This window comes from Megalobrama amblycephala, linkage group LG18 (genome assembly GCF_018812025.1).
Source record: "Megalobrama amblycephala isolate DHTTF-2021 linkage group LG18, ASM1881202v1, whole genome shotgun sequence".
NCBI lineage: Eukaryota > Metazoa > Chordata > Actinopteri > Cypriniformes > Xenocyprididae > Megalobrama > Megalobrama amblycephala.
Genome location: NC_063061.1, coordinates 39,894,381 through 39,920,479, shown reverse-complemented (window position 1 = coordinate 39,920,479; position 26,099 = coordinate 39,894,381). Strand labels below are relative to the sequence as shown.

Sequence of the window (26,099 nt, the reverse complement as noted above, 5' to 3'; positions counted from 1 at the left end):
GTGGCTGGAGCGCAGATCTAGAAGAGGCAGGGTAAAAAACCTTATATCTGAGTGAGTGAATGTGTGCGGAAAAAGAGGAAGAGAGGGTGGCGCTGGGTCTCTGGTGTGCACAAGCAGCAGGGTAAAAACCTTTAGTCTGTCGTGTGTGGGCATGTCAATCCTGTGCTGTGTGTGTAAGTGACAGAATAAACACCTCTCTATAAGATCATAGGTTATCTTTCCTTCTTATGACCTGAGCAAAGCATTAATAGACATAGAATACGAACACTGAAACAAACTGAAATGAAACCAAAGGGCCGTAAAACTGAACAGATGATAATCTAAGCAGAGGTGTAAAGACTACATGAACCATACTTGAGTTAAAGTACAGATACTGCAAAAATGACTCCATTACAAGTTACAAGTCAACCAATTCCAATACGACTTGAGTAAAAGTCTTAGAGTATCTGATTTTAAGTATTTTACTCAAACTGAATGTAGGTTTAAAGATGCACTAGAGACATCTGAGAGACATGCCGGTGAAAATAAGAAACAGTTGATTTGTAAGATGAGAAATCATGTTTATTTTGTGAAAATCAAAATAAAACTCAATATTGCAATAAATCAAGGTTGACACAACATCTACAAACTCTAGTCTCAGTTAAGCTCACATGCACAAATAGGCCATAAGTAAATCAGTATCCTTCAAAATAGCAGTTAAATAAAATAATGTTTTTATCAAGCTTATATGAGTCTGATCAGTGGAGTAGAGTGTCTCATCACAAACAAACCTCTGAACGTACACGTCTTGATTTTGTTCTGTATGCTTTCCTGAATTATAGTAAGATATGATGAGACAGTGGTAGCTCTTTCACATGACCATGCATGTAGTTTTGAACAGCGAGTGTTGCTTTCCTTTGTGATTCAGAAACTACTTGATAATTCACTCATATTTGCGTAAAGTGACCTTGTTGACAAGTTTGGGTGAGTAAAGGCAAAACGCCACGATGATGTAGTACCTTCAATGCCCTTATATCAGGATATCACTTCTTTAAAGCAGAAATAAACAGCTGCAGAAAAAGTTAGGTGCCATGCAAAATGCAATGTGTAATTGCTCATCACAAATGTAATGTAAAGATACTTAAGTACAGTAACTAATTACATTTACTCAAATACTTTACACCACTGGACCTAGAAGGAGAAAAGCACGCAAATATTCTCTTAATTCTGGTTTGAGCAATAGTTCAGATTGTACATTAGAATACTTTAATATCTCTATTATGTTCACCACAATTCTATTCAGTTTATAAGCTGTCAGAAGAGACCAAACATGATGTACATGTTAGAACCATGTCCTGAAAGTGTAGCCAAAACTGTTTGATCGCCCCCAGGTGGCTGGATGCAGTATAGCTCATAAACCTTGCCTTCTCCATATAATCAAATGGGATTTTTTATTATTTTTTCCAAATATGGTTTCTGTCATTTTATGTAGTTTTGATCACGCAGATGTAAGTTCAAGTGTTCATTTTTTTAAAAGGGGTCCAATAATGCCTCCTTTTCACATGATGTAATATCAGTCTCTGGTGTCTCCAGAATGTGTCTGTGAAGTTTCAGCTCAAAATCCCCCACAGATCATTTATTATAGCTTGTCAAATTTGCCTGTATTTGGGTGTGAGGAAAAACACACCGTTTTTGTGTGTGTCCCTTTAAATGCAAATGAGCTGCTGCTCCCGCCCCCTTTCCAGAAGAGGGCGGAGCTTTAACAGCTCAACAACAACAAAGCTGGAGAATCTCACGCAGCCAAAATGAGGAAAGTGTTCAGCCTTACATTGTTCAAACCGGAGTCGACACTGATGGAGAGACTCAGGAAGAAGTTACTACTTTTAGACGTTTCTGAATGGTTAGTGGATAAATTGATGTAGTTGCTGTGGAGTTGATTCAACTCATCCACTAGCATGTGCCGTCATTAGGGATGTCCCGATCACGTTTTTTTGCCCTCGAGTCCGAGTCCGAGTCATTTGATTTTGAGTATCTACCGATACCGAGTCCCGATCCGATACTTTTATAATACATAAAAAAGAATAAAGAAGAGCGAAAAAAACAGATCCAGGAACAGTGCTTTTCAGGTTTTTCAGGTATCTTACAGTAGTTTTCAAGTACAGAAAATGGATAAAGTAATCAAATATAAAATATCACTGCATCTTTACTGTATAAAATAAATAAAGATTAATCATTATTGAAGTTACAAAAACTATTCAGTCAAGAGCAGTAAGTGATTTCTTTGTTATTTAACATTAAAAACAGGCACCAGGAATAGTTTTTTCCCCTTTAAGACATACACGATCCAGTACATATACTGTTACACATGCACTGTCTTTCTCGACTAATATACGTTCACTTAAGACATAACCGACTATGTTTGCTAGGATACTCGCCAAGACGGGCATGTTGACAATTTTGTATGAATTTGTCCGCCGAAGCGCAAGACTTGAAAGAGAACTCAGTATTTGCACGCTGACTGAAATAAGCGTGAGCGCGCTTCGGATGAGCGCACACAAATCTTCTCACAGCGCGCGAGCTCTCTTTCGCGTCTTGTTCTTGAAGGTTTAAATCAGCAAGGCTTAAATGAGTTAGTTTAAACACAGACAGCAACGTGTGCTGTTCAGGTCTCACCTGCGCTCGCGCGCTATCAACACCCGGGTGATGACGGCGACTGGACATTAGAGCAGACGGCACTCGCAGTTAACAGTTTACAAAGAGTGACTGTTTTGTCCACGCTTTCTGATTATTGTTGTTGTAACGTTTTGTGCATCCATCGACTGAAACATACATTATCTGAACTCTGTCTGTCTGTTTTCCACGATGCTATTTTAAACAAACCATATTAACCAATAGATGCGTCGTCATTCGAGATGGACCGCGGTGCAAGTGCGTAGCGAACCGTAAGTGGAGAACCGTTGCACCCCTAATACATATATATCCGAGTCCTGATCGGGAGGTAACGTCCGATTCCGATCGAGTCTGAAACAACGTGATCGGGCCCGATTTCCGATCACATGATCGGATCTGGACATCCCTAGCCGTCATGTTCATCTTTTGTGTTGAATTGACCCTCGTTTGTGAAGCAGTCCGGCGTAAAATGACGGCATGACAACAACACTCTACTACAACAACTCTTCCTCTTCTCTAAAGCAGCCCAACATGGCCTCGCCCACACAGTCCACACTCGTACAGAATCGGTCAGTACAGATTAATGCAGGAAATATAAAGTAAAAAAGGAATAAAGAAGAAGAAATCTGAAGATTAGGGTTAAGAAAATCCAGATTAAGAATTAGAGAGAATTATATAATTGAACTCGGGAATTGAGTAGTAGTGAGCAGAATCTATTCCTGAGTGCAATTATACCATACTTCTCTGTTATACTTGATCTGGATTTTCTTAACCCTAATCTTCAGATTTCTTCTCCTTTATTCCTTTTTTACTGCATTTTTTTTTTCTTTCTGTATAATTTATTGCATTCTGTGCAAAGAGTTGTACCAAGCATTTCACTACATGTCATTTTGCGGTTGTTGTGAAACTGTTGCATCTGCTCTGGAATGTGAAAGCATTTGCCCATGCATGCACACATCTGGCATTATTTCAAAACTGAAAGACCAAGACCATGTTGGCACAAACTCTCAGGTAGGCTATGCAGTTTATCTGTTGGCTATGATTTTAGGAGACGTTCCCTCATGTTGCTGCAAATGCTCAAGCTCTCAGAGCTGCAGACAGTAGATACTTCCCTCCAGAGCTCATCACCGGTAATTATCCTTAATTGTTTATTAACCCATTTTACTCATTGATATTTTTACTATTAAACTAAAACGTAAATTTGTATTGCACAAAAATCTCTGATACGAGGCAAATTTTACTTTAATTCTGAATTGTACGTTTTGCAACAGAGATAGCAGAAGATGGATCAACAGAAACTGCAGGAATCAGAAAATGACGAGCCAAGAGGACGAGATTCATCTGCTGAAGTAGAGAAACAGATCCCGACACAAGCTCGTCGGAACAGCACTGATAAAGGCAGGCCAAGCTGTGAGTGTCTTTTACAGCCTTTTACAGTTTTACATCTACACTCTGAAATATGCACCAATCGATCAGTTATCGGTGATCATGCCTAAATTCAGGGTTGATTTTAATTGCGTGTATTAAGTGTGACATGCATGATTTCATAGATTCATGAGTGACTGTAATATGACGGTTTGTTTTAAAAAATATAAATATGAAATGTGTATGAAGTGTAGGTGTTTTCTGTTATGTATGAAATCAATCATAATGTAGTTTTATTTTCATCTTAGACTGATTTTTTTTTTTTTACCCTGGTGCTCTTTGCGTGTCAAAAATGAATTTGTCAGTCAGTCAAAAATTATTTTTTATTTCAATGAAATGAATGTACTGTACTATATTTTTGTTCAATAATCTTATTTAAAAAATAGTATCTATTAAACATTGTTTGTAATGTAATATTTTGTATTTTTAGAGGATTTTATGGTACTAAATTATATTTATGCAGTAGTTATAATCCATTTATTCACTTTTGCAGCATAGATAAATGAAATTTCCAGCTTAAACTGTCATAAATCTAGAATGTTTTGAAGCACAGACTGAAGTTTGGTCTCTTTTTAAAGACACATGGCAGATTATTGCTGAAGTGAAAACAGTTTTAAAAAGGAACTTAAAAGTTTTAGAATTTTATGTTTATTTCCATGAAAATGCAGTGCATCATAATAATTATTGCAATGCAATAATGCACAAAAAAAAATATTATTTTAAATTTTTATATGAAATGTATACTTTGGCAAGTGCCAAAAACTTTACTAAGTTCCGCACCATTATGTAGAGGTAAAAAATTCTAAAAAAAAACAAAAACAAAACATAAATATTTTTGTAGAGGGTTAACATGTTTACACAGTTCTGATTCTCCTCTTTTGTTTGCATGGAAAGTTTCCATTAGTGAAGGTGAAGATGAAGAAAAAGAAGATGATGATGAAGAAGAAAAAGATGAAGAGTGATGATGAAGATGCATAGTCAGCTGTGAGAATAAGTGTTTATGAAAAGATGAATTAAGTGTATATATTTAAATTGCAGGCTTTTTAAAGGTGCCTTAGAACCCTTTTTTTCAAGATGTAATATTAGTCTAAGGTGTCCCCTGAATGTGTCTGTGAAGTTTCAGCTCAAAATACCCCATAGATTTTTTTTAATTAATTTTTTTAACTGCCTATTTTGGGGCATCATTATAAATGTGCCGTTTCTGTGCGCGTCCCCTTTAAATGCTCGCGCTTCCCAGCCCTGAGCTCGCAACTCTATAATACAGTGCATAAACAAAGTTCACACAGCTAATATAACCCTCAAAATGGATCTTTCAAAATGTTCGTCATGCATGCATATCAGATCATGTGAGTACAGTATTTATTTGGATGTTTACATTTGATTCTGAATGAGTTTGATAGTGCTCCGTGGCTAAAGCTAACATTACACACTGTTGGAGAGATTTATAAAGAATGAAGTTGTGTTTATGCATTATACAGACTGCAAGTGTTTAAAGTCTGCATGAACCGGAAGTTGCAAACGACTTTTCTCCAGTGTTGTAACGTATTTCCAAGTGAAACGGAATATTGAATAGAGGGCAAAGTTTTACTTCAGTGCTCCTCCTCTCAATCTCTCGCTCATAGCAGACTAACGGTTGCAGGGGTGTGGTTTAAGCGTTTTCAACCGGAGCCGTCAAACTGATGTCATCAAAGAAGGGGCACCGTTGCACAGGGGAGGAGCATTTTCAGATTTTGATTAAATATTACAAAGCCAAACAATTTTTTTTGTGTGCATTGACTTGCACGGATGAATTGTTCACCACAAAACTAGCAATTTGAGCTAACAAAATAAATAAGGTCGATTTTGATTTCATGTGTACTTTAATAATGAAAATAGCGACAGTCTTGTCTCCGTGAATACAGTAAGAAACGATGGTAACTTTAACCACATTTAACAGTACATTAGCAACATGCTAATGAAACATTTAGAAAGACAATTTACAAATATTACTAAAAATATCATGATATCATGGATCATGTCAGTTATTATTGCTCCATCTGCCATTTTTCGCTGTTGTTCTTGCTTGCTTACCTTGTCTGTGATTCACTGTGCAGATCCAGATGTTAATACTGGCTTGTGTAATGCCTTGAACATGGGCTGGCATATGCAAATATTGGGGGCGTACATATTAATGATTCCGACTGTTACGTAACAGTCGGTGTTGTGTTGAGATTCGCCTGTTCTTCTGAGGTCTTTTAAACAAATGAGATTTACATAAGGAGGAAGAAACAATGGAGTTTGAAACTCACTGTATGTCATTTCCATGTACTGAACTCTTGTTATTCAACTATGCCGAGGTAAATTCAATTTTTGATTCTAGGGCACCTTTAATTTCATAAATGCACTAAGCAATAGTGCAATGTAGATTTTTCTTTTAATTATCACGCAACCAAAGGATAAACTATTTTTTTTTTTCACTGCAGTGTAAATTTGCTGCATCAAGTGTCTTTGTGTGACACACAAGTTTACAAACTCAGTGTTTGATCACACATTGATACACTGTTTACATATTTAAAACACTTCTATCTCATGTTAACACTAGTCAATTTCGTTTAATTTGGTTTTGTATATTTTTAAAGATATTATTAAATTATTTAATAGTAGGCTAGTATTCATTAGTGTTACACTTGACATTTGATATTCAACAGTGCTTTGATTTGCTGCATTGCCACTATTATTTAAGAGCTGCTGTGCAGCCAAAATTATGTACCAGTTATCACTGTAAAGTTACTTTGACACAATCTGCATTGTAAAAAGCGCTATATAAATAAAAGTGACTTGACTTGACTCAAGTGTTGAAATTATTTCAAATTATTTAATAGTATAGCATTCATACTATTCATTAGTGAATGTACATTAATACAAGTTAACAGATTCATTCTTGCACTTTTTCTAGTGATGAATGTTTATGAAAGTATTTGATATTTGTAAATATAGTACATGTTTTTCTGAATTTGATAGTTTTATAGTAATCTCTGATGTCATCACTGTATCTCCGTTAGAGTTGTTTAAGAATTTATAGACTTGGTCATTTTGAAGCTACAGATCTTAAATATGATGATCTTCTTGTGAAGAAACACCTTCCTAAAATATAAACATCTGTGTTTGTGAATAAAGAAATGACATTATTTCTGTCTGAAATCTGAGATGTTCAACCTTTAGCATCTTCTTGACACTGGACACCAGTTTGAAAACCTCTGCTTTAAGACACAGATGTGATTATTTCTGTAAGATGTTCTGAAGTGCTTCTGATTTCATTCCAATCATAATAAAGATGGAAGAAAACGACTGTCATGAACTGTGAAATTCTTGGACAAGATCCGACAGGAACACACAAACTCCTCCACACATCTACTGCAGAAACTCCCTCTAAAGTCTAAATATATTGAACACTCAATTAAAAGATTCACAGTTAAAGATATAGCTGAAGCAACAAAGCACAACACTAATGTATGAAATCCTAGTTATGGAAATCAGAAACCTGTTTGATAACTTTTGTGCAGCTTGTCTGAAGATCCTGTCAGCTGAATTCAGTGAAGATTGATGTCAGAACGACTGATATGACACTGATGATTCAAAACCATAAAAACAAATGGCTGCATCTTAGCAGGAAGTGTGAAAAACACACATTTGTGCTAAACTAACGCCTTCACCAATCAGACACTGGTTATTCCAATGCTTAAAATGGACAAACACACTGACACTGATGTTTCATTTGTTGGCCTACATTGAAAAATTCATTTTGATTCATCACTTATATTCACACAGGTTACTGTAATATTTTGGTGCAGCCCAAATGCTTTTGCTTTAACTGGTCACACATATAAACACCAACATGTAAATTCAGCTTTCCAATAAATGTGCAATAAATTAATGTTTGCGAATTTTACAGCGACATGAATTTAACTTACAACATTTTTCACAGTGAAAAATAGATATTGTTTTAATGGCAAACTTGTGATTATGAATGTCAATGTAGTGTGATTAACAAGGATATTGATGATGTCTGAGCAATATAAAACCAACTTTACCCAAGAATTTGAACAAAGTGAAGATGTAAAAACATCATGACAAACTGATAAAGCAGAAGAACAAACACAAACACTAGGGCTGCATCTTTAAAATTTACCATTTAAAAAATGCTGCTACTAAAAATACAAATAAATCTTACTGGCATTAATGTTTCATTTGTGTGCTTGATATGGAAAAACTGGCCACAGGTGTGTTCACATTTGCTCTGACAGTAAAGTCTAGGATCTCTCTAATCTTAACTATAGCAGCATTAGATGATTTCACTAAAACAAATGTTCAACATTTGCTGACTCACTGGATGATATCTGCTGTGAGAAAAGCCCATGTGAGTTCTGACTGCAAACACAATGGAGACAAGATGAGATCTATGGACACACGTGGTTCAGTGTGTCAGTGTCGCCCTCTACTGGAGATCATCAGTATTACAGCAACAGATCAACAGCTGAGAGAAGATCACGTGAACATACATCATATCAGACTCCAGAAGAGGTTTATTTAAATAAAACTAAAAACTGCTTGAAGTTCAGGAGTAACTATATTTTGAACAGCCTCAATAAATATTAAAAAAAAAAAAAAAAAAAAAAAAAAAAAACAATAGTGATAATTCATTAGACAGTATTATGATCTTCCTTTAAAGCTGCAGTCCGAAACGTTTTTTGGTTAAAATGATCCAAAATAAATTTTTGAGCAAGTACATAACCAGCCAGTGTTCAAAACTATGTCATTACCGTGTCTCGATTCACAACGGTAAGCTTGTAATAATGTTTTATAATACGACATGGTGGATTTCCGCGGGAAATTCGAGCATGCAGCAGTTCGTCTGTGCGTCAGTACGTCATGTCCGTAAACAGAAAGGAAGGAGTCCAGGCTAGACGGTTTTATCACGTGAGGATGCTGCTGGTAGCGGATCATTCAGCGGCTGAAATCACGTGACTTTGGCGCTCCGAACACCAGATTCGACACAAAAGATTCATAACGCTCTGAAGCTTCTTGAAGCAGCGTTTTGAAATCGGCCATCACTAAATAAGTTGTTATTTTATATTTTTGGCGCACCAACAATATTCTCATCGCTTCATAATATTAATATTGAACCACTGTACTCACATGAACTGATTTAAATATGTTTTTAGTACATTAATGGATCTTGAGAGAGGAAATGTCATTGCTGGCTATGCAGGCCTCACTGAGCCATAGGATTTCATCAAAAATATCTTAATTTGTGTTCTGAAGATGAATGAAGGTCTTACGGGTGTGGAGCGACATGAGGGTAAGTAATAAATGACAGAATTTTCATTTTTGGGTGAACTAACCAATTAAACTTATCATTTTGATGGTGGATTGTAATCCAGAAAGATCCAAATGACAATCATCAGTGACAACTGGAGATTCACTTGTAGTCAAAAGCAAAAGACTTGGATTGTGGAGTGGATACAGACATTGAAATCTACAGGTAACACTAATACACACTAAATACACATAGTCACGCAATGCTGATGTTGTTAACACTAACAATTTGAGAACAATATAACAGTAATAATAATTTGCACGGTTTGGCATGATCAGAGCTAAGCGATCGTTAGATTTAATCATCATTGGCAGTGCGATTTATCGTAGGCCTGATGCTTTTCTCCTCAGTTGGTCAGAACAAAAGTGGCATAAACGTTACTTACTTGTTCAGATGATATTTTCTAGTGAAAATTCTTATTTTGGTCATACTTTCAAGATGTACAGTACAGTATCACTGGTGCGGTGACTGACAGCAAACATTAGATTCATCCGCGCTGACGAGCCGTGCTGACGCACAACACACGTACAGATAACTGTTCCTCATATGACTGCAATTGCAGCTTTCAAACAAGAGATGGCGACAAAGAGGAAAAATCTGGACTGCAGCTTTAATTAGTGCTGACTTCAATAAATATGGGAGAGAAAAGTATTATGGAAGTCAAAGGGGCCTTGGTCTGTTTTTTTACCCATAGGCTATTATTCAAAATATCTTCTTTTGTGTTCGGCAGAAGAAAGAACTGCAGATTTGAGGGAGTAAATGATGACAGAATTTTAATTTTTGGGAGAACTATCCCTTTAATGTCACAATTTAAATGATATTTATTTTATAGGCTACTGAAAACATGCTTCATTTTCATTCATCCATCCATCCCTAAGATGGGATAAATTTTCATGGAAAACAAAATTTCTCATTATTCTTTTGAATTTGGGGTGAATTATGCCTTCATATTATATCAGAATTACCATAAATACAAGTTTAAAAATTGGACATGAACACCCTCTCAAGTCATATTTACCACGGGGAACTTCTGGGATAATTTTGATAACCATTCCTGAACCATTTTTGCTTTGTAGCAGGAGCATATCCTGCTGAAAGAGGCACAAAGACATGTGAAGAACAAGGTTTTCCCCATGAACGAGTTAACGTCATAATCCTATTTATTTTTATTTATATATGTTTTATGGTGTGTAATTAAACACTTTTACCTTATTCTTTATTATTCTATTATTAAGTATAAATCAAATCTAATCTAAATTATAAACACTCAGCTTGTGGTCTGTTTCATTCTCAACAACTTACATTAATGCCACGGGAGGCAGAGTTTAGTTATGAAGTTATAAGTTCATTTATTTATTACAATTAGTATTTCTACACAATACAAGTAATCTATACAAGTATTAAATGAAGTAAAAACATCAAACAGTTCTTTAAGGCAATATCAGCGATGGTTCTGAAGGTCCTGAATCAGCATCTGCCGTAATCTTCAGATTTCAGCCTTAGACAGCCTGACCTCTTGAGGTCTTCCTCTCTGGAAATTCCCTCAAGACTTGCCTATATAAAGCCTTCTGCGTCTTTGTTCTCCTTCTTCGGGCTCTTCTCCTTCGCTGTCTCCTTCGTCTCGTCATCCAACGGTAATACCTTCTTTACTTCTAATACATATTTTAGATAAATACTACATACAAGCTCTTTCTAATACATGTTTTTTCTCTCTATTCTTCCAGCATGTTCTTAATAAATGCTTAAAGCAAAACTTGTAGAGTCTTTCCTTATAAACTTCTTCTCTTAATAAATCAATTACAAACAAAAGTTAGTGTCTTTCTTAATAAACAGTTATCTTACACACATTTATAACAGGACAATTGCATATTTTCCACAACAGGAAAATATAAATGAAAATCCCTTATGGTTCATCACTAATCTCTACAGATTTGTTTTAACTTGCCTTTAGATTTGTCTGTTTTTAAAACCATCGATATGTGGAATTCATTTGATCATTATTACCTTAAATATAACTGTCACTTTATTATTATGAATTTGATTAATAACTCAAATTTTATAGCTTTCTTAATTCTTGTAGTTTTTCTTCTGTGTTTTATATTATATATCCATATATAACAGGCTTATACAGACGTTTACAGGGTTTTTTGTAGCAATGCCATAGTTTTGGTTCTTTCAGTGATCAGTTCCTAACAGAACCATTACTTTATACAGTAAAGAACATTTTAGTCATCTAAAGAACCCTTTTCACTATAAAGAAAATGGAAAGATTTCATGGATGTTAAAGCTTCTTCATGGAACATCGATGCCAGTGAAGAATAAGAGTGTGGATTGGATCAGCGTGGTTTTGTCACAATCAGTTTCATGTGGAAACGACGAGAGGAGATGAAAGTGCTGACAACGCAAACTTATTTAGTTTCCTGTTTTATGTTTAACAACTGAAAGGTCATGTAAGAAAAAGACAGTTTTAACTTAAATAATAAAGGTATAATAAATTAAAACCACATACTATAATGTAAATGTGCTGGTGATGCAACAAAAAGCACCAAACACATTTCGAGAAATAGTGAAATATAATACATCAAATCTTCTCAGCAGGTTTGAGATTATAGTTCATAGTCTCACATCATTGTTCAAGCAAAGTAAAGCACATGTTTAGAGTGATGAATGTTTTGTTTCTTTCATAGTGCCCCAAAGAAATAAATAAATACATACATTCATACGATCTTTTAAGCAGTTCTTAAAATAGTTTGATCATTATTGTGCTTCATGATCCTTGTAATGTTAAGTGAATTCTGGCTTTATCATTACATTCTTCTATCTTTTTAATTTCGTATTTATATTATTTTGTATCATTTTATTATTGGGAGATGGTTTTGCCTGATTTTATAATACAGTGTAACTCTAGTATTTAATGATCAGTCTGTGTGTCGAGACGAGGTCATGAAATTTTTATCCTGCAGTCATCACTTCTGTAGCCACACAGACTGATGATCATCACAAGAGGAACCACTAAAGAGGGTTTGTGCCTTAAAGAAGAACAGAAACTCCTGATCAAACTGACCAGAAATCACACAAAATGTCATGAGAAACCAAAACATATGGTTTTACACGATGTATACTAATTAACCATCAGTTTAACTGTTGCAAAGTCAACAGATAGAAGTGTCTTTTTGCCTGTAAAGCATTGTGTGATGTGATGAGATCATCTAAAAACAAAGAGAGAAACTAACAAATCATTACCAAAATGACCAGATGTGCGTTGTTTCCATCAGTCTTGATAGATATGTAATATCACAATGTCAAAATGTTTATATGGCAGGTTTAATAGAAAGCTAAATATGAGACACATAAGAGCAGAGGAGAAATATAAAGAGATGTTTTTTTGTTTGCGGTGCGTGCTGACATGTGGTTTCACTTCATGATTATAAAGGAACTAAAAGATCCCAATAACAGTCTGATCTCAGAGCTGCGCTGGAGATTCCCTCTTCAGTTCATGGAAGATGATTTTTTGAAACAGAAAAGGCAGAATTTATTTTTCTCAGTTCTCCTTTTAGGTAAAAACTTTGGGTAACACTTTCCAATAAGGTCTTGTTTGTTAACTACATGAACTAACAATGACAAATCCTTCTACAGCCTCTATTAATCAGTTAATGCACTAATGCACAATTAATAATGCTGACAAAGATTATTAAAAGTTGTAAATATATAATGTTCATTGTTATGTTCATGCTAGTTAACACATTAACTAAAGTTAATAAATGAAACTTATTGAAAGTGTTACCAAACTTTGTCTCACAAGTTCCTTGCATTGAAATTCATGAAGATTTATTAAGGGAATTTAAGAATTTAAAATGTATTAGTTAAAATTAGCACTAAAAATTTGCACTTTTCATTTCTTTCTTTTTTTTTCAGATTAATCCTTTATTTTTTTTGACAATGTTGTAGCATTTAAACACATTTGCCCTGCAGAATTATCTAATAAGCACAATATAAATCACGTCTGTTTGTGCACATGAAATGTCCTGGAAAATAGACTATAAAGAGTTTCTCTTATTTTTCTGCGGTTTCTGTTATTTAGTTACATGCAGTTTCATTATGAGTGGGAAACATCTCCACCCTCATGATTCATGGCATCTCTCATGTTTTTCACCCCTGGACACACCAAACCACTTCCTTTTCCAAACATTCACACTTAATCCAGTAAGAGCAGATATGGGGGGAAACCAAATGTTGCCCCGCCCCATTTCTGCAGACGGGTCATCTCACATCCATTTGATTGGTTCACTCAACATTGAGGCAGTGAGGAGGATCTTACTGCCTGTTACTGCATGTTTATAATCGCGCACCTTCTGTGCATTTGCATTCAAAAAGAGAAGACCAAAGAACAGCTTGTGAAGACTGTCAGATGGAGCAGCTGGAGTTCAAACTGTAAGTAAATATCACTAAAGATCCAAACAGTGAATGTTTTAGGGATTGTTTTGTTGCATAAAAATACCTAATAACTGATTCAATGTGTTCAGGAATGAGATAAAAAATGTTTGTTTGACAATTATTTTTGTTTCTACTTTCTAGCCACAAACTACATGAAGAGACACGAAAGAGAAAGAGGAGCTGTTTCCTAGCTGCTATATGTCCAATACACTACATTTTTATTTTCAGTACAACTTATTTTTAAATACTGTTTGTGGAAAAGTTTCCTGAGTGAAAGTCTGGTGTCATTTATATTTTGTATTGTATTGTATTGTATTGTATTTCACATGCGTCATTGTTCAGCTCATCCTCTGAGGATTGTGTCAGTGATTAAACTACATGTCAGAAATCACAGACACGATGCATAAAGAATCAGCTAAAAAAAGAGAGAGAAACGCAGCAGTTCTGGGTGTGGCCATCAGAAAGCCATATCCACAGTCCTGGGGTGCGTTTGTAACTCGCTGCTTCACTACCATAGTTCGATGCATTGTTGAATAAATCAAATATATAGTCAGGACTGTTTTTTCTCGCAAACGTATTGTTGCAAACCTGTCGTTCAACCACGTTAGTGAATAACATCACGCAGGTGGTGAGTAATAACTTCTTTAGGTGAATCCGTTTGAGATCAAATTAATGCTAGTTTTTTTTTTTTTCTCTCTCTCTCTAAATTACATGGTATCTGAGGACTAATTCTCATTTTTTTAGTTATTTCGCTTTGTTTCCAGATTCAATAATAAGCTCGTTCTTACATACTGAAGCATGTACGCACATGCGCACTCAAAGACTGTGCTTAAAATCTCTTGGCAAACTAAAATATGTAAATGACATTTGTATATATTCGAAATAAAAGATATACATTGTACTTAATGTCAGCTTGTTTATTTTGCTCAAGATAACGAGTCAGCATGTCTTAAAAACAAGACACTCTTCTTCTAACCACACGAGTTTGCAATGCAGTTTGTGAATGTTTGTTTGAACGATTTTTTCAGAAAAAACCAAATCGTTGAACTATGTTAGTAACGACGGAACTTGAGATGCTTTTGGGAAACGCAGCCCAGCTCGTGACTCCGCCCATCAAAAAAAACAAAAAAAAAAACAATCCCATCCCAAGTGGCTCAACACACACAAGTTCAAGCAGTTGCATTAACGAAACTTATCCTAGTCTAAGACAAGTTACCATGACTGCGAATCCTGATTTCTGCATAAACTGATCATACAGTGTGATTATAAATCCCTGAAGACTCCACTGGATATTACTACATTTCCTCTCGTCACAGGTGATATACGATTTTAAAATATGAATATGTTTTTAGGGTAGAAATTGATTTAATGTTGAGTAGCTACTTTACTGAGGAACTTTGTCATCAAACATTTGTGGATTTCATATGGATCACTGCATTATTTGATGTTTTGATAAAATACTTGAAAGAAAAAAATTAATTGCTATCACTTTAATAATTCCTGTTATGCGTCTCTCCATTAAGATTAACACATGAAGACAGGAGAGAGACAGATGAAGACACAAACCAGTAAAAATGTGAACCTTGTCAGATGGAACAGCTTGAATGATTTAAGACCGAATTGTGAGTAAACTGATAAGTAATTATGTTTTTCTGAAGCGAGACTTTTATTTTGAAAGACATGCATTAACGCTGTTGACACACGCTGTTTGTGCCTGAGAAGGCTACATGTCATTGTCATTATTTTAATGTTATTTTCGTTATTTTAAATTGTAAATAAATAAAAAGTCTCTTAACCCAGAAAACTTTAATGTCCTGTCAGCTGTTACTGTGCATGCGCAAACGCAGTGACGCATATATCTGTATATCGCTTCAATATAAATAAAAAGCGCAAAAGAAATTATGAGCATGCAACTTTGCAGTTATGTTGTTAATTATTAAGTCGTGAAATTGCCAAAAATTGTACAATAAATTACATAACTGGTACGTGTTACCTGGGAAGGATTTGCATGCAGGTAGTGGGGTAAGATGAGCCAGTGGGTAAGTTGTCCCACCCCCTGTATTTTGGCAACCATACCCTTTTATTGTCATGTGACCATATATTTTAGAACCATCAATTTCTGCCAGACTGTGAAAAGGAGAAGCACATGTGAGGAGTGGAAGTCGCTTAAAGCCAGTGTAACTTACCCCACATAAGGCACTGAATTTAAGTTAAATCTGAAGTATAAACTGGTGTCATTTCAATGTAAATTACGCATCTGGTTTAGTTTATCTTAATTTTCGAGTTTATTTGATATGACTGTGTACAAGTACACCAAATCCTTCTCTGATACGAACCAGAGGATGTTTCATCATATATATCTTACATATATATCTTACTACAATGTTTATTAGTTTCAGTGACATTTATTCATTCTTATTTAGTTTTTATTTAATTTTACTCAACAAACTTCTCTGTTTTGTCTGTTTATGGGAAGGTTACAACTTTGATGTTCAACATATTGTTTCAGAAATGCAAACAATTAAAGATACTGAAATTTCAGCTTCATTTGGTTGGTTTTATGTTGTTTAATTTAGCTTTAAAAAAAGAATTATTTGTAAAATATTTTTACACAGAATATTTTGTAAATGAAATTTGATTATTAAATTAGTATTTAAAATAGGTACATTATCTTTAAAATTTCACATGGGTTTGATTCAGATTCAGTTAGATGGTCAGTTTACACCCACCTACCGACTCGACTCAACTTACCCCTAACCTTTATACCTTAATAAGAAGCCATATTTTTAGAACTCTTTGTCAGATGTATTCTGATCATTTAAAATGATGGGAAACATCCTGAAATTACTTTAAATAGTTTCATTGTACTTCTGCCTCATTTTCCCTTATCTTGAGGACCACATGAGTAAAGAATGGCTCATCTTACCCCACGCTCCCCTATGTTGTTATTCATCAGCAGCAGTTTCCATACATTTTATTAACAGTTCATGCTAGAATTGTGTATTTACCATGGTAACTTGTTTTCTTAACCCCAAAATGGCACTTTATTTTCACTTTGTGTTTTTTTTTTTTTTTTTTTTAAATGTCTGGTGCCTCTTTATTGTATTAAAAAAAAAAATAAATAAAAAATAAACTACTTTGGGACTGTTATATGTTTATTCATCAGTATTAGTCATATTCTTACAATTTATGTTTAGGCCTATGTTAAGTAAAGTGAAGTCAAACAATTTTATTAAATACATTTGCTTGGTTTTTAAAGCAAAATTATTATAATTCTTGTATTAGCCTATAGGCTATATATTTATTTATTTATTTATTAAGAATTAGGTCAAATTCCTTAAAAAAATGTCGGTCCCATGGCCAAACCAGTTGAGAACCACGGTTTTAGGGAATCTTCTGATCATCACAGCTGCTCTTGTTACTAAAGTATAAAACATCACAAGTGTTCATATTTATATACATTTCACTAGGTGGAAACTGGAAATAAAAATGAACATTGGGTAACACTTTATTTTGATGGTCCACTTTAGACATTCTACTAATTATAAGTAGCTTTGCAACATGTCAACTAACTCCTACTAATCCTAACCTAACAGTCGGCTAATACTCTACTGAGAGTTAGTTAACATGTAGCTGCAAAGTTACTTATAGTTAGTAGAATGTCTAAAGTCGGACCATTGAAATAAAGTAACCATAAATTGCTCCTGGTGATTAATGTTGTGATTAACCCTTTCACACCTGTGTCCTGATGTGAGGACAGTTCCATAACACTTCATTTAACTTCATTAATTTCATGGTTTTCTGAATAATTAAACCCATCTAAAACCAATATTGATCTTTTAGTATATGTATGAAAGACTTTCACAAAATACTTTTTTCTCACTGGTGTACTTCACTTAGTTAATCAAATCTTCCTCCTTATTCCCTTGTTCTAATGTTGTCTGTGGATGTGTAGAATTAATTAATCTGCTGTAATTAAACTCTGAAGATAATCACATGCTTTTATTCACAGTCTCTGCTGATCCACACAGACCTGTAAAGTGTCCTTCTGATGTATTAAAAAAGACAAAGTCTGAGGTAAGATATTGATACATCAGAAGCAGAGATGAAACAAAGTTACATTGCTGCAAAAAAAAAAAAATAAATAATATATATTTCTTCCTCAGAATTTGTCTTGTTTTCCAGTGGAAATATCTAAACATTCTTAAATCAAGATACATTTAGTGGAGAAGAAGCAAAATGACTGTCTCTCATTGGCAGATATTTGTTCTTGTTTTAATCATAAGCTCATGACAAAAATACTGAGCAAGATCATTGTAGTCATATTTAAATAGTCATATGAACATTTTTCTGGATGAAGAAAAACTACATATTTTAAATATGTAGTAATATTTAAACATTCAATAATATTTAGGATGATGAATGTGATTTGAGTATTGAGCAGCTCTGAATGTTTCTTCAGTTCATACAGCTTTTCAGCTGTGACTTTATTAATTGATCTTGTTTATATTTTGTGAAAACAGAACACTGAAGTCTCTTCTGGATCCTCGAGCTCCTGACAGCATCTTCACTCGTGACGTCAGATGATAAACGTGATCGATTCATCGTTTGCTTTTCCGTTCTTTCAACATTACCCTGCCTTCATTGCACCATATTGCTGCTTGCATATTGTTGTATTATATTTTTGTATGTTATTTAAATTCATAGGTACTTCCATTCATTTAAAATTGATACAAAAAGTATTCTGCCTTTTACATGTTAAAAAGAACTTTTCATGGTGAACTTCTTTCAAAGTTTGAAAGAACTGAGAAGATGTTGTTGCTGCTGTTTTCTGTGAAAAAAAAAAAAAAACTGTACTGTAACAGCACTGGACTGAACTATACACACCACAGACCCTTTACACATTTCTGGGTTTCTCAGAAACAGAAATCATCATAGTTGTGTAAACTTCTGTAGCCATGAATGGGATACATTAAATACATATTTTATGTATATTTTATTTAAATATTTTAATACATTATATATATTTTTTGTGTTTCCATTTTCTCAAGTAGCAAAAGAAAAACTCCACAATACTGTTTTTACAAGTCTCATAAAGAGTAAAAAATTAGAGAGAGATTGAGAATGGCAGTCAGAAGAGAGAAAGATGTAATTTTTACCATCACAGCAGCGTTAACTAGTTTCCTATAATTGATTCAAAGGTAATATAAAAAAAGTATACTGTTATAAATGTACTAACATTTAAAAAAAAAAAAAAAAAAAATGAAAATATAGAAAAAACTTGTTAAAACTCATCATGTCGGTCTGTGAAAAGGGTCCATTAAACCTGTATCCTGTAGATGCAGAGAAACTTGTTATTCAAATAAAATTTATGAAACAATGTTCAGATTGTCTTTTGGTTGATGTACAACATTCAACATTCTGACAGTCGACAACAGCAGATGATTTAAAGTGAAAATGAAAATAAGTTTGAGTTTGAAAGGTCAATACACTAATGGTGATCATTATAAACAGATAAACAGATTCATATCTCTGATCCTGGAGCTGAATCCAGACTCTATAGCTGATCTGTAATCAGTGTTCATCTCTTTATCCATCTAATCCTTTTCATCGAAACTTCACAACAGAAATGGATCTCCTAAAACTGATTGATTAGCAACTAATTTAAAGGGTTAGTTCACCCAAAAATGACATTTCTGTCATTAATTACTCACCCTCATGTCGTTCCACACCCGTAAGACCTTCATTCATCTTCAGGACACAAATTAAGATATTTTTGATATTAAGATATATTAACACTTTCAATGCCCAGAAAGCTATGAAGATGTATTTAAAACAGATCATGTGACTGCAGTGGTTCAACCTTACTGTTAAAAAGCGACGAGAATAATTTTTCTGCACCAAAAAACAAAATAACGACTTTATTTAACAATATCTAGTGTTTCATGAAGCTTTATAAATCTTTTGTTTCGAATCAGTGATTTGGAGCACCAAAGTCATGTGATTTCAGTAAACGAGGCTTCGTTACATCATAATTGTTTTGAAATTTCAATGGTTCACCACTGGGGGGCGTGACTTTGGCAGTTTAATACTCGCTTCAAACCACTGATTCAAAACAAAAGATTCGTAAAGCTTCATGAAGCAGTGTTTTGAAATCTAGCATCAGATTTTTTTGGCGCACAAAAGGTATTCTCGTCTCTTCATAACATTAAGGTTGAACCACTGTAGTCACATGACTGTTTTAAATACATTTTTAGTAGCTTTCTGGGCATCTGAAAGTCTTAATGATCTTGCTCTTAATGGAGGCCTCACTGAGGGTTAGGATTTCATCAAAAATATCTTAATTTGTGTCCTGAAGATGAATGAAGGTCTTACGGGTGTGGAACGACATGAGGGGGAGTAATTAATGACAGAAATTTCATTTTTGGGTGAACTAACCCTTTAACAATAACAACAAAACATACTGATTGATTATTTTTATTAGAAAGCCTGCAAATCTCTCTCTCTCTCTCTCTCTCACACACACACACACACACACACACACGAGATTATTTAAAACATATTGTTATAATTAAAACACTATTGTTAGAGGACATGTTCAGTTGATTTAATGCTTTATTCGCTCTTTCTGTTCATCCACCACAACAAAGAGATCAAGTTCAACTCAATTTTAAGTAAGGAGTTCAGTGGATGTAATAAACTGATCCATGTCAAACACAGCACTGTTGTTTTAATTAGCTTCTAATTAATAAGGGTTTAAATTAACTTACATTCAGTATTTGGAACATAATTAGTGAATGCTGGTCAATTCTGAAGATTTAATTCAAGACATAGAAGATTTGTTACCCTCTTTGACCACTAGATGGTGCAAGTAGATTTCACTGCAAACTCAAAAGCCTCTTAGTTCAGATCAGAGACGGTGTGAGGAGAAATATGAGATCTGATATTAAGATGGAGGAATCTGTATAATTTGGATAAAGTTGAAGCAAATATCATCGAATATCAGCCTTGTAGCTCATAGTTGCCTTTAAAGGTTTATAAGTTATCTTCAAACATCAGTTTCCCTGTGGAGAAAATGACATTAATGACACCACCAAGACATTTGAAGTCCTTTAGGCTGTAAGGTGGAGCTGCCGTGGATTGAACTGGCTGGTTCAGCACATCTTCAGATGCATAATTTGATTGAGATCTGGGGATTTTGGAGGCCAGGCAACACCTTTGTGTTCACAGGTGGAAGTGGCTCTTTCAGCAGGATAATGCACCTGTTGTTGAAGAAACGTTTGAGGATCATGATGAAGAGTTTAAGGTGTTAAAGTAATAGTGTTTTGGAACAGTGAAAAAACATTTCACCTGCGCTTATGCACTAGTGTACAACAAGAAATATTTAACAACCCTACATTAGTAGACTTTAATCTCTATTAAGTTCACCACAATTCTATTCAGTTTATTCACTGTCAGAAGAGACCAAATATGATGTAGTTACATGATGTTGACTACCGTACTTTGCATTACATAATCTCACACAATACAGTATTATAATTGTGCTATCATTTAAATACAGATTAAAGAATTACTTAGGTGACATTTTCCGAAAGTTGATGCATTTGTTTTCAAGGCCATTAAAATAAATCAAATGTAACAACATCATTAATGAAGAGACATTCATTAACAAATCCAATGGTTTTTATTTAAACTTAACATGGTTTTGGCAAAACTTACCATGTTTTCATTAAAGAAAAAAAATTATTGGACCAATATTCCATTTTCTGATGATCTTCTCATTATTGTGTCTGATGGCCGCTTACACAGTGACTGCAGAAACTCGTGAAGAACAGCATCTGATAACAGAATATACAAAAGATAGAAGGTCAGACAGCATGATCAACTCTTTATTCACGTTTACAATAGTCTGTCTGAATCCAACATTGAACCAATACTATTGTTGAACAGTAAATGAGGATTATCAGCAGGGAACTGTATCGGTATGTCATGTCGATATTGTTTTCGGTACAGTCAAGCATTCAACACTTTACAGACATTTGAATTACGAAGTCTCAAGTTCAACCACTCAACGTATTTTTCGCATGTAGCGTTACTTGTGCTGCTGGTGTGTTCAATATAGATTTGTGTGTATGATTGTAAAATGATTCTGCCAGTGTAAACTTAATATACACTTACACATATTTGGAAATTGTAGGTTACACTGCATATATTAAAAAAGGGACTTTTAATGCATTAGTCATACTGAAATAAATAAGCACAAGTAATATAATGAATTCCAAGGATGAATAAGTAAACTTAAAATATATACTCAAATTTAAGGTTAAATACACCACAACTTCAGGATATTACATAATATATATTTTTAAATATACTTTCATGAGCCCAAAAAACCAGAGTTTGTTCAAACTAATCTTGAAATTAGGCATATTGATTGACATGCATTGATATAGTCAGATATTTTCTTTCGATTGCCTTCTAAATCTTTCACTTTTTTATTCCTGCTTTGTAAATGTGTTTAATTTCATGATATTTTTCATAACGATCTCTTACAGTGTGTTCCAAACGGGATATATCATCCTCCAAAGGGCACTTCGGAGCTCAAAACTGGCCACTTCAAAGGGCCCTTCTTAATTAAAGATTTCGAAGGGAACAACTGATGGACATTTCGGGCCCCCATGATCCTTTGCACAGGGAAGATGTTTGACGTGACAGGAGGCTCGGAGTTCGATTTTACCTATAAATGTATATATAATATTTTTCTATAGTACGTAATATTTATACAAGTTAGATTTGGTACATTATTATGGTCAAAACTACTATGTACTTCAACAAAAATACTTTACAGCTCCCTTTATCAGTCCATTCAAATGTTTAAAATACATAGACACAATATACAATATGGTGCGATAAACCAAAATAAATAAATATATAAACTAACGTTAAACAAATGGCGCAGCTTGCACAATCTACTCCTTGACTGTCTCGTTAAGATGACGCAGAAGTGCCTCTCTCACGAGAAGTGAATCAAACTACGCTCTCCATGTTCGTGTGATTGGCTTTCAGGTTCACGCGCTTCAGAGTTAATCGCAAACTCTGAGTAAACCTGAGTTGACAGAGAAAGTTTATACAGAGCATTGTGAGCCACTGAACCTGATCTCAACCAGGTTGGATTTATCTGGATTTGTCAAATCTAAACCTATTCTGAAACTCAGAGTTTGTTCAGCTTCATGCAACAGGCCACAGATTTTTTGGGTTTGTTTTTATGTTCTCAATCTAGAACACTTTCTGTCAATTAAACACAATCACACATCTGTGAACTTTCAATAAACATATTCTATACTCAGACTGCAGAAAGTGATGAATCTCTCTGAATGTGTCGTAAAGTACAAATATAATAACAGTAAATCTAGCAAGAGTCATAATGATCAAACACTCACAGTTTGGCCTTAGTCTCTCCATACTCTCACATCTATCAAGTGTCTGTCCTCTTCTCTCTTGTAAATCACTGGTGTGTGTCTCCATGTTTCTCTCTGCTGGAGATCTGCGATTTCTGAGGCTCCAGCAGTTTTCTGGATGTGTGATTTTCTTTCTCTACTCCATTTGTATCTGTTCAATCACACAGAAGACATAAACAGTTTAGTTAAAGCCAGTGGTGTCAGTTCATTCATTTAGTCTGTCAGCAGTCAGTGTAGGAGCCAGTTTTAATGTCACCAGGTGGGGGCAGTGTGTGCACAGAGGGGTTTTAAACAGGTGTTTCTTAGTTTCTTAGTAGTTTTTTACCAAACAAACACTAGAAGCCACATGTTGGATGTTCACTATCATCGTCAAAGTATGCAACCATGTTTGCGTTATGTTCAATAAAGTAGCCAAAAAGTTAAGATCGACTTCTAGAGGACTTTGGTGTGCGTGTTGTTGTATATCCAGCATCAGAAGCAATAGGAGCTGCTGTAACAGTCAGAACATGAAGATGTTCAGCTAAACGACAGAATTGGAGAAATAAAGTGCAGTAAACATTAACCATCAGCATCAGTCTTTCCTCATGTTCTTCTTCATCCCTCTATGGATATGAGGAAAAGAAACAAGGACGGAGGAATCAAAGAAAGATGATTCTGTAAATCGGTTTCTTGTATTTTTGTAGTTGTTAAAGTCGAGCGTCACTTTAAATCATGTTTCTCAGCTGCATGAACACAGATCTCTTTCAGCAGAACATCATTCTGTCTTCATTTACACAAGATCAACACTGATAATCAGATCCAGAACTTTCATCTCTTTCCTTCTCATCACAACATGACAGTAAATTACACTTCATCAGTTCCAGTTCAGCAATAAAACACTTCAAGATAAAACAGTCAGACATTTAAAATGTATTTGTACATTTATTCACAGTACTGTAACTTAAATAATGAATGAATAAAAACTTCACAAAATAAATATTAAAGTGTTTTAATCACCTTGTGATGAGCAGAAAAGAGGAAACATCGACGCAGCTCTGATCTGTGCTGATGCTGTGCTGCTTGAATGGTGTTTTATATAACTATCCAAGAAATCGCGGCAAGGGCTCAGATTCTTAGAAAAGCTATAAAGAAAATACACAGAGCTCAAATTCTTAGAAAAGCTCAGGCTGAAGCTAACAAGGATTGTTTGTGTGTGTTATACACCTGCCCCATACTGTCTCTGTGTTCACACCACAGGAAATGATGAGGAAAACCTCTGGTGTGTCGATCTAACAACACTCTCTCACCTTCCTCTTTATCATCCTCCTCTTCCTTCTCTCTCTCAGATTGTTCATATCATCATTCAGTTCTCCTGTGTTCTCTTCTGAATGGACTCATATTTCATTCAGTTGGTTTGATCACATCATTAGAAACAAGAATGACAATGTTGAGCTGTCAACTGTAAATGATGACAACTGTGTTGAAGTTGTGGTTAGCTTTTGCAGCTTGTGTTTACTGCAGTTCATCACAGTGTGATATGTGTGTTTTAGTGAGAGAGAATGCGTTTAGAGTTTACAAGAAGAGTGCATGAGATTGAGGGTATATACGGGAACTAGGCAGGAAGTTTCTTAAGAAATTGTGTGTGTGTGTGTGTGTGTGTCTCTCTCTCTCTCTGTCGCTCTATAGTTATTAGAGCACGCTGGTTTAGGGTAATTCCAGTGTACTATGTGAGTGTTTAGATACTTTATGAAGAATGAGACTAATATTAAATCATATTGGTCATACTGATATTGGCCAGAATATTCAGAAATGCCATGAAATGTCTTCTCTTATTAGCATGTTATTGTTATGATCTCACTGGAGTGTGAACATCAGCTTGTTGATGCCTCAGAAATGGTGATTTGAAAGCTCTGACACCTCTCAACCCAAATCACATCATCCCTCAAAACAGCAAAGGTCAGACTGCAAATTAAATCCAATCCCCATGTTCATCGTTCTGTTACATAACACCAGTTTTTCCATCAGAGAGGAGCTTCATTATTGTTTTATTGTGTTTGTTTATGGAGCATACATGACAGACCTCTTATAGGTTGGAAAAAAACGAAACTGGAGCCGCGTTCGTTCCGTAAGTAGAATGCGGAAAGCAAAATTTTGTGTTTATAAAACATATACAGTTGTATTTTTTTTCAAAAATGACCGATAGTTTCGCTAGATTAGACCCTTATTCCTCGTCTGGTATCGTTTAAAGCCCTTTGAAGCTGCACTGAAACTATAATTTTGACCTTCAACTGTTTGGAGTCCATTGAAGTCCACTATATGGAGAAAAATCCTGGAATGTTTTCATCAAAAACCTTCATTTCTTTTCTGTTGCAATGTTGCAACAGAAACTATTGCCTCCGTCTTTTCCAGCACATTAGACTCAACGCCGTGGTACAATGAGCACACTCGGGCCCTAAAAGGAGCAGCCAGAAAAATGGAGCACAGTGGGAAGAAAACAAAACTAGAAGTATTTTGCATTTCGTGGAGAGAGAGAATGATTGAGTACAAAAAGGCCTTAAAAACTGCTCGATCTGCCCATTTTTCAAAACTCTTAGAAGAAAATAAACACAACCTTACATATTTATTTGATACAGTGGCTAAATTAACAAGAAATAAAGCTTCAACTTCTGATGTTTCCAAACAGCACAGCAGTAATGACTTTATGAACTTCTTTACTTGCAAGATTGACAATATTAGAGAGAAAATAACCATGCAACCATCTACTACAGTCTTGTGTCAGACAGTGCATTGTAGTGTCC

The 26,099-nt window shown here is 34.8% G+C and overlaps 4 long non-coding RNA genes across 5 annotated transcripts; 3 read left to right on the top strand and 1 right to left on the bottom strand.

Annotated features, from left to right (window-relative positions):
• The first annotated feature begins 3,688 nt into the window (after window positions 1-3,688).
• Window positions 3,689-5,081, top strand: LOC125252101. The gene is made up of 3 exons (XR_007181152.1): window positions 3,689-3,779; window positions 3,921-4,059; window positions 4,969-5,081. It is a non-coding gene; the product is annotated as an uncharacterized LOC125252101 (long non-coding RNA).
• A 5,943-nt stretch (window positions 5,082-11,024) lies between these two features.
• LOC125253077 lies at window positions 11,025-11,239 on the top strand. Its single transcript, XR_007181355.1, has 2 exons — window positions 11,025-11,064; window positions 11,155-11,239. It is a non-coding gene; the product is annotated as an uncharacterized LOC125253077 (long non-coding RNA).
• Window positions 11,240-13,755: 2,516 nt separating this feature from the next.
• LOC125253255 lies at window positions 13,756-18,886 on the top strand. 2 transcript variants are annotated; one of them, XR_007181394.1, is made up of 5 exons: window positions 13,756-13,861; window positions 14,006-15,180; window positions 15,388-15,486; window positions 17,877-17,941; window positions 18,388-18,886. It is a non-coding gene; the product is annotated as an uncharacterized LOC125253255 (long non-coding RNA). The 2 variants fall into 2 exon arrangements; XR_007181393.1 differs by having other exon boundaries at window positions 14,006-15,486.
• A 1,575-nt stretch (window positions 18,887-20,461) lies between these two features.
• Window positions 20,462-24,751, bottom strand: LOC125253587. The gene is made up of 4 exons (XR_007181474.1): window positions 24,319-24,751; window positions 23,305-23,473; window positions 21,584-21,702; window positions 20,462-21,126 (listed from the first exon to the last, which is right to left on the bottom strand). It is a non-coding gene; the product is annotated as an uncharacterized LOC125253587 (long non-coding RNA).
• Between the last annotated feature and the right edge of the window lie 1,348 nt (window positions 24,752-26,099).